This window comes from Entelurus aequoreus, linkage group LG18 (genome assembly GCF_033978785.1).
Source record: "Entelurus aequoreus isolate RoL-2023_Sb linkage group LG18, RoL_Eaeq_v1.1, whole genome shotgun sequence".
Taxonomy (NCBI): Eukaryota; Metazoa; Chordata; class Actinopteri; order Syngnathiformes; family Syngnathidae; genus Entelurus; species Entelurus aequoreus.
In genome coordinates, this window is record NC_084748.1 from 27634763 (window position 1) to 27645632 (window position 10870).

A 10870-nucleotide genomic window follows, 5' to 3' on the forward strand; every position below is an offset into this window, starting at 1 on the left:
CCATCAAAAACATGATCAAGCGTGAAGCAGACGTGCCTATGAATGTTTTCATTCATCCAGGTCATCGTTATCCCAGGGCATTCAATCGATCGCAAGTGGTCTGTTTGTTTTGTCTTAGAAGACATTTCGCCTCACATCCAAGTAGGCTTCATCAGTTCCTGCTCATAGACTTAGACTGGTCAGATCTAGTCGAGCGGCTGGTGCCACAACCCCAAATATATATACTCCAAAACCAGGAGGTTATGCCTGAGCAAAGATGGTTTTTCCCTATCGTAGTGAGAAAAACAACTGTTTTGACAAGTAATCCTACTGTCAAAGCCAACGACAGTCGTTGAAGTTGAAGTGTAATTTCCCCTCGTTAGCATTGAGGTATTGTGTGGCAGAAAGATCGCTGTGGAATGACTACTACCAGTCCAAAATAGTCGGAATCACCCACGTTAGCATTCCATTTATTTGTAGACAAATGGCACAAATGCAATTCTTGTCACCTCCTGTTACCAGAATGTTTCTAACTCCTGTTATTTGTTAGAGGCTAAATTGCATAGTCTTTTAGGAATAGTTGAAAGGACAGTGTTGTATGTGGGAGACAGGTGGTGTCGCAGACCACCTCCTATGTTCAGGGATGATTTTTCAACCTTGACATAGATGGCTTCCCTAACTCCTCTTTCGGACCATCAGTCCTCCCTGTCCAGAATCTGTAAATTTTTGTTCTCAAAGGAGTGCTGTTTCTCCCTGAGGTGCAGGTAAGACAGCTGAGTCTTGGCCTGAAGAGTTTGCCCATCTATGTTGTGCCATTTGTCGGCTTAGTGGTTGTTATATTTTCTCAACATATGAATCAGCGCATTCATCATTACACCGGATAGCATACACCAGATAGTTGTGTTGGTGTGGGGTGTCCGGTCTTTAGGATGCACTAGTTTCTGTCTCAGGGTGTTGCCTGGTTTGAAGTGTACTGGGATGTGTTGGTTAAAAAATATGTTTCTACTGCATCCTTGGTTGGAATACAGATGAACAGGGAGGTCAGCTGATAAGGGGAGAAGCACAGTAATTCTCAACACAACTGACTCCCAAAACCAGTTGCTTACACTCCTCAAAGACCCCAACACATATGAAATACTCAAAAGGGACCCAACAAGTTGGTACAAGAGGAGAATCATTGAGTACTTACAAACTCTACAAAAGCCAGAAGCCATCAACCGGGCATTGTATTACCGATTATACCCACAAAACACCATCCCTGGTATTTATGACCTTCCAAAAATACACAAAGATAGGGCTCCCCTCAGACCCGTTGTAAGGAGCATTACCTCTGTGACATACAATATTGCTAAGTATGTGGGCAACAACTTAGCACTTTCGGTTGGCAAAACTCAACATCATGTCCAAAACTTAATTGACTTTGTAGCGATGATCAGAGATCTAAAACTGGACAAAAATTAAACTATTCTTTCATTCGACGTCACCTCTCTGTTCACCTGTACTCTAACCCAGGATGCAGTAGAGACAGTGAGGCAAGCTCTACTAGGTGATCACACCTTACAAGGTAAATCCACACTAAACCCAGAACAGATTTGTCTTTTGTCGGAACTTTGCCTTAACACTACATACTTTCAATTCATGGAAACATGGTTGTGCCATTGGATCACCTGTATCCCCCTATAGTAGCAAACCCTAACATGGACGTCATGGAAAAGAAAGCTCTGAGTTCTTTTAAGGGAACAGCACCAATTCATTGGTACAGATATATGCATGACACATGGGTGAAAATCAGAAACCAAGAAGTGCAATCCTTCAACAAACACATTAACTCAGTGGACAAAAACATCAAGTGCACGCGTGAGGAGGTCAAAAACAGTAAGTTGCCTTTCTTGGACTGTGACGTCCCACATTGGAGAAAACTGGGGCCGTCGGGGTTTACCGAAAACCCACACATACCGATCAATACCTACTTTGTGACTCACACCACCCACTGGAACACAAACTGGCCGTTATCAGAGCCCTACAACACAGAGCTGATAATGTTTCTACCAGCCCACAGGCCAAAGAGAAAGAGTTTAGGCATTTGAGGGAAGCCCTCAAAACATGTGGGTACCCCAGCTGGTCATTTCTGAAAAGTGCATCCAGTTCCAGAAATAACAAGAAAATAGTGGATGAGGAGGAAAAAGCTGACAGACGCAAAAATATTGTCATTCCAAATGTATCAGGTCTGTCTGAGAAACTCAGAAGAAATTTTAACCAACACAACATCCCAGTACACTTCAAACTGAGGCAACACCCCGAGACAGAGACTAGTGCATCCTAAAGACCAGACACCCCACACACGCAAACAATCTTAGTGTATGCTATCCAGTGTAATGATGAATGCACTGATTCCAGTGGAGGCTGGTGACTTCCAGAATTGAGGAGGCCATTTTTTTCCGCTTGCTCACTTCACTCGCGATGGAATGTTCCCTGTTCTCTTATCTGTCTTTGTGCTGGCCAAAGGCATACTATTTGGAGTGTAAGCTACAGTCAGAAAGTTCTTGCTGATGCAATTCATTGTGCAGAGCTTAGCCTTGTGCCTTCCTGAAGAAATTACATTGCTGTAAGTCTATGAGCCTGCCTGATAATTAAGCTGAGAAATGACATTTGGATGTTATATAAACGCCAAGTGAACATGTGTAAAAGGCAGGAATTTTAATTATGTAGTTAAAAACAATTTTGTTTAGCTTACATTTTTCATTCTTCTACAGCTTCAACATGTAATCACCAATTTAATCAAGTTTAGCATATAAAAAAGATAAGATAACACTTTCTTTATCATATGTAGTTTTATTCAATATATTTAATATAAAATATGTAAAAATATGGTTCCAGTTGGCTTTATCTGCTGAGAAACACAGACAAAATGGAGTGTTATTACTACTGAGAACTAGTGGTGTAACACTGGTAGAGACATCTAATTAGTTCAACTCACATCTGGTTTAGCTGAGGGGCGGCATGCTCTCTCCTGGACTCCACTCCACAGGTTGGTGCTGGCTTCATTTACTGAGAAATACAGGACATGAAATTTTGTGTTATTACTACTGAGAACTAGTGGTGTAACACTGCTATTACTACTGAGAACTAGTGGTATAACACTGGTAGAGATTTCAACCCACCTCTGGTTTAGCTGAGGGGCGAGGGGCTCTCTCCACAACTCCACTCTACGGGTTGCAGCTGGCTTCATCTACTGAGAGACATGAAATGGAGTGTTATTACTACTGAGAACTAGTGGTGTAACACTGGTAGAGACATCTAATTAGTTCAACTCACATCTGTCGTTTCATCAACTTGCCATCCGTAAAAGGGAGCTGCATCCATCTCTTTCTTCACCTCATCTTTAATTGTCGCTGCAATAGCTGCAATCAAATCATTCTGGATGGTTTTAGATAGGCCAGAGAACACAGTAGCTTTTGCAATATGCTCCGCTAATAAGGCATCATAGCGCGCTATCAGGGCCACTAACTCCTTGTAGTTTCCCTTATTAGCAGACTGCTCAGTCTCGTCATGCCCTCTAAAAGCCTGTTCTTGCATTCCAAATGAACCAGTAGCATGTGATTGGACGAACAAAATGTCAATCTTTCAGCCCTGGACACAATGCATGGTGAGGCCAGGCCTCCGTTGCCCACCCATTTTCAGTGATCTGGCCAATCACATATTGGCATGAAAAAGCATGCATTACATTGACTTCTATGAGAAGCTAATTTCCTAGGGGAGGCCTGGCCTCCCTTAATACAAACTGATAGGGAAATCTGGCCTGTTGCTTTACAATTGCAATATTGGGTTTTAGCCATGGGAACATTTAGATTTATGAACAAAACTAAAATAATATGAATATAAAAAATAAAAAATATGTTTTTTGTTAAAATAAATAAATAAAATAAATATATTTATTGTTTTTTTTAAATCTCTCTCTTCTCTCAAATTATTGGGGAGGCCAGGCCTCCTCCACCTCTATGGAGGAGCCTCCACTGACTGATTCATATATTGGGGAAACAAAACAACCACTAAGCCCGCACATTGCACAGCATAGACGAGCAAACTCTCCAGGCTGTCAGGGAGAAACAGCACTCCTTTAAGAACAAAAATGTATAGATTCTGGACAGGGAGGACTGATGGTACGAAAGAGGAGTGAGGGAAGCCATATGTGTAGACTGCAAGCTGACGCCAGTAAACAACACTAAAACTTTAAATGTTCCATTGAGAATATAGAGCATTACACATGGTGCTCAAAAATGTGTCAAAATGTTTTAGTACGACTTTGGTAAGCTATGACGCAGCACCGCTTGATGGATTGTCAGAGCATTACCGCGACCGCAGACAGACGTACTGTGGACATACGGGTATCATTATTTTGTGTGTTTAAGGACCGGAAATTGGCACCTATCAGCAGACATATTATTTGGCGTTTTGTTTCGCAATATTCTGCAAAACCACCTTTTTTTACCTTCTGGTACCTGCTGATATGTATTTGGGATCTGCATAAGTCCTGAAAATTTGCGCGCGTCCGCCATTGTAGTCCGTGGCCATGCCATGGTCGATAAGTTTCTTCTTTTTCTCTATCTTCTTGTTATGGGACATTCATCCTCTGCTGTGGACATTTCCAATACAAAGTAGCGTAAAAATGATAATGTGGTTAGTGTGAGTTAATAAAGCACTTCATCTTTCTTACTAAACATTTTGTCCTATAAATTTTGAAAGAAAATTTGAATCCAATGTTATGTCATTTAAACTTGAGAATTAGCTGACCATGCCAAAAACATTATATTAAAATAGGGATGTCCAAGTACATTGTTGGATAAAAACCAACAGTAAGAAAGTTTTAAAAAAAGAAGTAAAACATTTAAAATGTAATGACAAAAAAGCTGAACATTTGATAGTAATAACTCAGGGGTGTCAAATGTTTTTCGACCAAGGGTTGCAAACTTAAAAGTCAAAGTATGTGGGGGTCATTTTAAAATAGTTGTATTGTGTAAGACAAAAAAATAAAGATATATAATGCTATATATAGGTTTGTCTAATAAGTGACAGAGTATTATTAATATTTAGTAGTGACACGATTTCAGCTTTTTGTCTTTTTTTTTTTTTACATTTTTACTGTTGATTTTTTTAACCCCTATAATAATTAATAATAGTACACTTTGTCACCTATAACACTTAGTTTTGTCTTTAAATATATGTAATTTCTGTTTTTAGCATTTATTTTAATTTGATAAAAATATCCAAATAGCCTTGCATACTTTGACTTTTTAGTTTGCGGCCTTTGGTAAAAAAATAATAATTGGACAACCTTGCATTAACACACAATTGTTCGTCCGACTTACGATTTCAAAATCAAGTAAGTTATCTATTAATTTGTACATAAAAATAAATAAATAAAATGCATATAGGGAATTGTGTAAAAATGTCATGAGGAGATTATACAATAAAATTAATATATATTCACCGTAAAAAGCGACCCTCAGGGAGCAGCCGTAACTGCGTTGTGGCCCTCAAAGAAAACGAGTTTGACACCCCTGCCATTGAGGTTTTTCATTTTCTCGTACTTTTTAAATTTAAATCCTTTCTTTTATTTATGTTTTTAACCTTTGCTCGTCTTGGTGGTAAATCAGTGTTCAGTTCCCTGTAGGGGTGTAGTAGGACTTACATTTACAAACTGTTTCCCAGCTTGAAAGCCTCCTGATGTATATATTTAGTACCAAAATAGCTGCAGCGGTGTGTCAAGTCTGTGACCCGAGTTTGAACCCTGCTGGGACTGAAGCGGTTGTTTGCAACGAGACCTCGTAGACAAGAAGACGAGCTGGAGGAGGAGGAGGGATGACATTTACTCTAATTGCTAATTAGATCAGCATATCGGACAGGAAGTTCATTAACACTCTCTCAGGGCACAGTGCTGTTGAAAGAAGATGATATCGGAGCACAAAAGGAGATAGGGATGGTTGGGAAAGACATGGGGGTGGGTGGGGTGGTGCGGTGGGGGGTAGAACACAGGTGAGGACTGTAAATCAAATCAGAAAGTGACTGGCAACCCTGACTTGGCCTTCAAAGGTTGGAAGACAGATAAGCAAACCTAATATGAGCCTCTGTAAAGTAAATAGGACTGTCTGACTTCACAATTGGATGTCTGGACGGACTTGGGCCTCTTACATTGCCGAAAGTCTTGGGAAAACCAGTTTTAACTTGCTAGCCTTCAGAACCAATTTTTTTTCTTTTTTAGCCTCAAACAGATACAGGAGGGCGGTATTGATTGTGTAGTGACACTAAATTCATTGTATCATTGATTGTTGAATATCGTCACAAAAAAGGCTGACTGAATATGCACAGAGAGTGCATTAGAAAGTGTACATGTATATACATGTACATACTGGGAGTCAAATATAATGTACATACAAATACGCATATATACTCACATACACACAGTTATTCATACATGTATATATGTATATATACATACATACGCGCACACATAGGTACCTACACTCCCACATACATAAACAAATACAGTACATACCTACACACTCAAAGTTAGTACATCCACATGCACGTTCACTGTACAAACACACATATACACATTCTGTACATATACATTCACTGTACAAACATACATACACACATACTGTACATATACAAGTACATATACATACATACATTCATGCATATAATTACGTTTCATCAAACATATATTAACGTCATTGCCCTAGGGCAGGGGTCGGCAACCCGCGGCTCCGGAGCCGCATGCGGCTCCTTGACCACTCTGATGCGGCTCAGCTACATACATGCCGACCCCCCCGATTTTCCCAGGTGACTTATGGATCTCAGTGTCTCTCATAGATAACTCCCAGGGTAAAAATAATCCTATTTAGACTCTAATTACTAAATAAAGGGCGTGCCCTAATTGCACTGCAGTAATTGTCCTCTATTGCATTTACATACAGCATGCCAGTCCAGCCACATGTTGCATGTTGTTATTACTTGCACACACAGGAGACAGCAAAGCATACTTACTCATCAGCCACACAGCTTACACTGACGGTTGCCGTATCAAACAACTTTAACATTGTTACGTTACAAATATGCGCCACACTGTGAACCCACACCAAAAAAGAATGAAAAACACATTTCTGGAGAACATCCCACCGTAACACAACATAAACACAACACAACCATTACCCAGAATCCCATGCAGCTCTAACTCTTCCGGTCTACATTATACACCCCCGCTACCACCAAATCCCCCCACACATCAACCCCCCCCCACTCTCCGTGCGTTGGTTGAGCGGAAGAGTTAGGGCTGCATGGGATTCTGGGTATTGGTACCGTCAGTGTAAGATGTGTGGCTGCTGAGTTAGTACGCCTTGCTGTCACTTACGTGAGTAAGCTGAGATTGTATTCTACATGTGGTCGAGCAGGTACACTGTTAGGGCAGACTGTAGAGGGCGCCAAATGCAGTGTCATCACGCTCTGATATTCGGAAGTCTCCCAGGAAAAATGAGAGGGTTGGTAAGTATGACGCTATCAAGCGCCATTCATTCAAAACTCGCGGGCTGCACTAACATCAAATTTCCACATTAAAGTGCGTGCCGGTGCGTGTGTCGGAGACCCCTAGTTAACATAGCACAAAGCATTTAAGCTTTGTATGCGGTGTTTTTCATTTTAGATTTAAAAATTTTTTTTGTGGCTCCCATTACTTTCTTTAATTTGTGAAACTTGCCAAAATGGCTCTTTGAGTGGTAAAGGTTGCCGACCCCTGCCCTAGGGGAAACTGGGTAACACATGGCACACTGACAAAGCTTAACCTATTGTTACTATAACAATCTACAAGGTTAATATAGTTGGCTTCTCTTTCTTCCCCTCCATTTATCTGCTTTCTTTTGTATTTGAAGTTATCATTACATGTATGTATTGTTGCATTTGAACAATTGTATTGTTGATAACAGAGGTAATTATTGTTGTTATTCATTATCAACAGCGCTATTTCTATTGGTATTTGTATTGCTCCATTTGTAGTGTAATAATGCTCATTGTCATTTCTGTATTATTATTTATTTCACCAACTGCTTCTTTGCTATCACTTTTACCATCATATTTGTACATATTACATATTTGATTATGTTGTTCTATTGTTGTTGTTGTTGTTGTTATTGTTGTGTTTGCTGTTGTTGTTTTTGTCTCTCTGTCTAATCCCCCTCTTTTCCCCACAATTTCCCCCTCTGTCTTCCTTTTTTTCTCTTTCTATCCCCTGCGCCAAATAATAATATAAATCCATTTATTAAAGTCAAATACAAATAAGGCAACAAGAGAAGTATCCCACACTTTAAAGTACATTTCTACAGCTGAAATGGGCATCTAAGTCAACAATATGATTTGCCTGAGTAGCTGGACAAGACAAAAAAAAATCAAGAAAAAAAAAAAGTGTTCATGTACATTTACACTCGCTGATGTGTGTGGGTTTGTGACATCCAGGAATAGCAGGGACGTCTGCTTCCTCCGTGTTCCCCAAGCAGAGAGGAAGAATCTACCGTGGCCCCTGACCTCTACGCTGACCTAAACAACCATGGCCCTGAAAAGAGACAGTGCAGCTTCCTGGAAAACAGTCTGAAGGCCTCTTTGGAAACCGTAGAATTTGTCCTTTCATTGTCGCTTCACTCGACACAACAACACTTTGGAGGCTCAATTTCTCACAGGGAGAAACGTTATTAGATTTTGTTTTTATCAACCAAAAAACTATGACCCTATAACTTATTAACTTGAATGATCATGAAAAATATGTAAACTTACGACTATATTTTCTCTGATAGCGACAATTTTGCTCTCACAAAATTCGGACTTTCTTGTAAAGTTATAACTTTTTTGTCATATTATGAATTCATTTTTATAGGAGGCTCGGTTTCATATAGGGAGGTCTATTTTTTTTTTTATAAAAGCACACTTTTTTGCATTAAATTAAGACCTAATTTTCACAACAACAATATGGAGGCCTGGTTTCCATGCACCCGGAGAAACTTTGTGAGTTTTTGTATCCTCATAAATCTCTGATCGCATAAGTTGTAAAAGACACATCTTTATGTAAAATTATGATTTTTCTTACTTAATGACATTTTCAGTTTCTTGTTTTCTTATCACAACTTTAGTCCTGGACTTTAGTTATAACTTTTTTGTCATATTATAATTTGATGCGAATAAGGTATTTCCTCGTAATTTTGCAAAGTTTTCTCATTATAATACCCCAATTTCATTATCGTAAAAGTTTGACTTTTTTTTATTTCAACACTATTATCATAGCCTTTTGCATTTTGTCACAATATACAACTTTTTATATTAGACTTAGACTTAGACTTAGACTTCCTTTTAATGTCATTAACATTTCAACTTTACAGTACAAATAAGAACAACATTTTGTTGCATTAGCTCATTGTAGTGCAGGATAAAAGAGCAATAAGGTGCAGATATAAATAAATAGATTACTGTACAGATAAATATATTGTACTTATTGCATATGCATCCATGTTTATGGATGTATGTTATATTGTCTTTATATTCCAGTGAGTTAATCAGTTTTTGGGAGGAATTGAGGGGATTATTATGATTATATATATGACTATTATTATTATATATTCTCATCAATATTAAAATTTTTCACTGCAACTTTATTCTGTGGGATTTAAACTTTTTCTTCTAGTATCAGGACTTAATTTGTGAAAATTATATATTTCCCTCATAAAAGCAGTTTTTTTTTCGTGCTTAATTATGACTTAATATTTGCCACATTCCCACAATATTGTAACTTTTTCCTCATCTCACAAAATATAATTACAACATTTCCATCATAATGCAGGTTTTACAAAAATGTTTGCTACTTTTTCTTGCAAAATATGTTAAAGGGGAACTGCACTTTTTAAAAAAAAATGTTGCCCGTCATTCACAATCCTTATGTAAGACAAGCACATATATGTTTTTCATGTTTTTAATGCATTCTAATTTTTAAATAAACACTAGCAAAAGTCAGCTAACAATGGAGGTAATGGATTCGCTCTATTCCATCTATTAAGCGCTCTAAGAAACATCCAAAAATGTTTTAATATACATGCTATAAGTTTATATATGTAATGTAGTAACAGGCATACTAATAATAACATGTAATATTTACGTTTTTTGGTCATTTCAAGCATTTGGATTAATGTCACAGCCGTACCACATTGTTTGCTTTTTTTCTTGAACAGCAACAACAACAACAACAACAACAACAACAACAACAACAAATTATGGAAGACTTCATGAAAGCCAACAATAATTACTTTTGGGACAAATGATGATCCATAACCTTTTAATTAAGAGCATGAATATACAGAGGATGATCTTCAAGTTTTGCAAGCTGAGTGATAAGCAGATCCAGCAAGTAGCACTATTGTTTAGCACTAAACACAAAATACAAAGTACGACATATACAGTATGAAACAATCATCAAATGTACAATATCTGCTCTCACTGGGTGCTCTCACTGATGGGACGTTCATATCTTTCCGCTTAGATGAAGACTTAATCATAATCCTAACCGTGTTAAAAAAAAAAAAGAAAGAAAAAAAAAAAAGGGGGGTCTTTTTGTGCTTTTTTTCGTCATCTGTGGGTCTAAGTTGAATGTCAAAGTTGATCAACTTCTCGGTTTATGCCCACAACCTTCTACTATCCAGGTGAGAGGCAGGATTTATTATCTAGAATTTCACCAACTTTCACCGAATCAGAGGCAATGCAGCAGCTTACCTGCTCAGTATGTCAATAGCTGCATAAACTAGTTACCTTTCTGCGATCTTGGCGCCGCTAAAAGTAGTTCCTCTGTGTCAGCGCTAATAAT

The 10870-nt window shown here is 38.4% G+C and overlaps 1 long non-coding RNA gene across 1 annotated transcript; it reads right to left on the reverse strand.

Moving 5' to 3' along the window:
• Positions 1–2693: 2693 nt before the first annotated feature.
• LOC133633558 (uncharacterized) lies at positions 2694–3255 on the reverse strand. The gene is made up of 3 exons (XR_009821783.1): positions 3141–3255; positions 2957–3027; positions 2694–2869 (listed from the first exon to the last, which is right to left on the reverse strand). It is a non-coding gene; the product is annotated as an uncharacterized LOC133633558 (long non-coding RNA).
• Positions 3256–10870: the final 7615 nt, after the last annotated feature.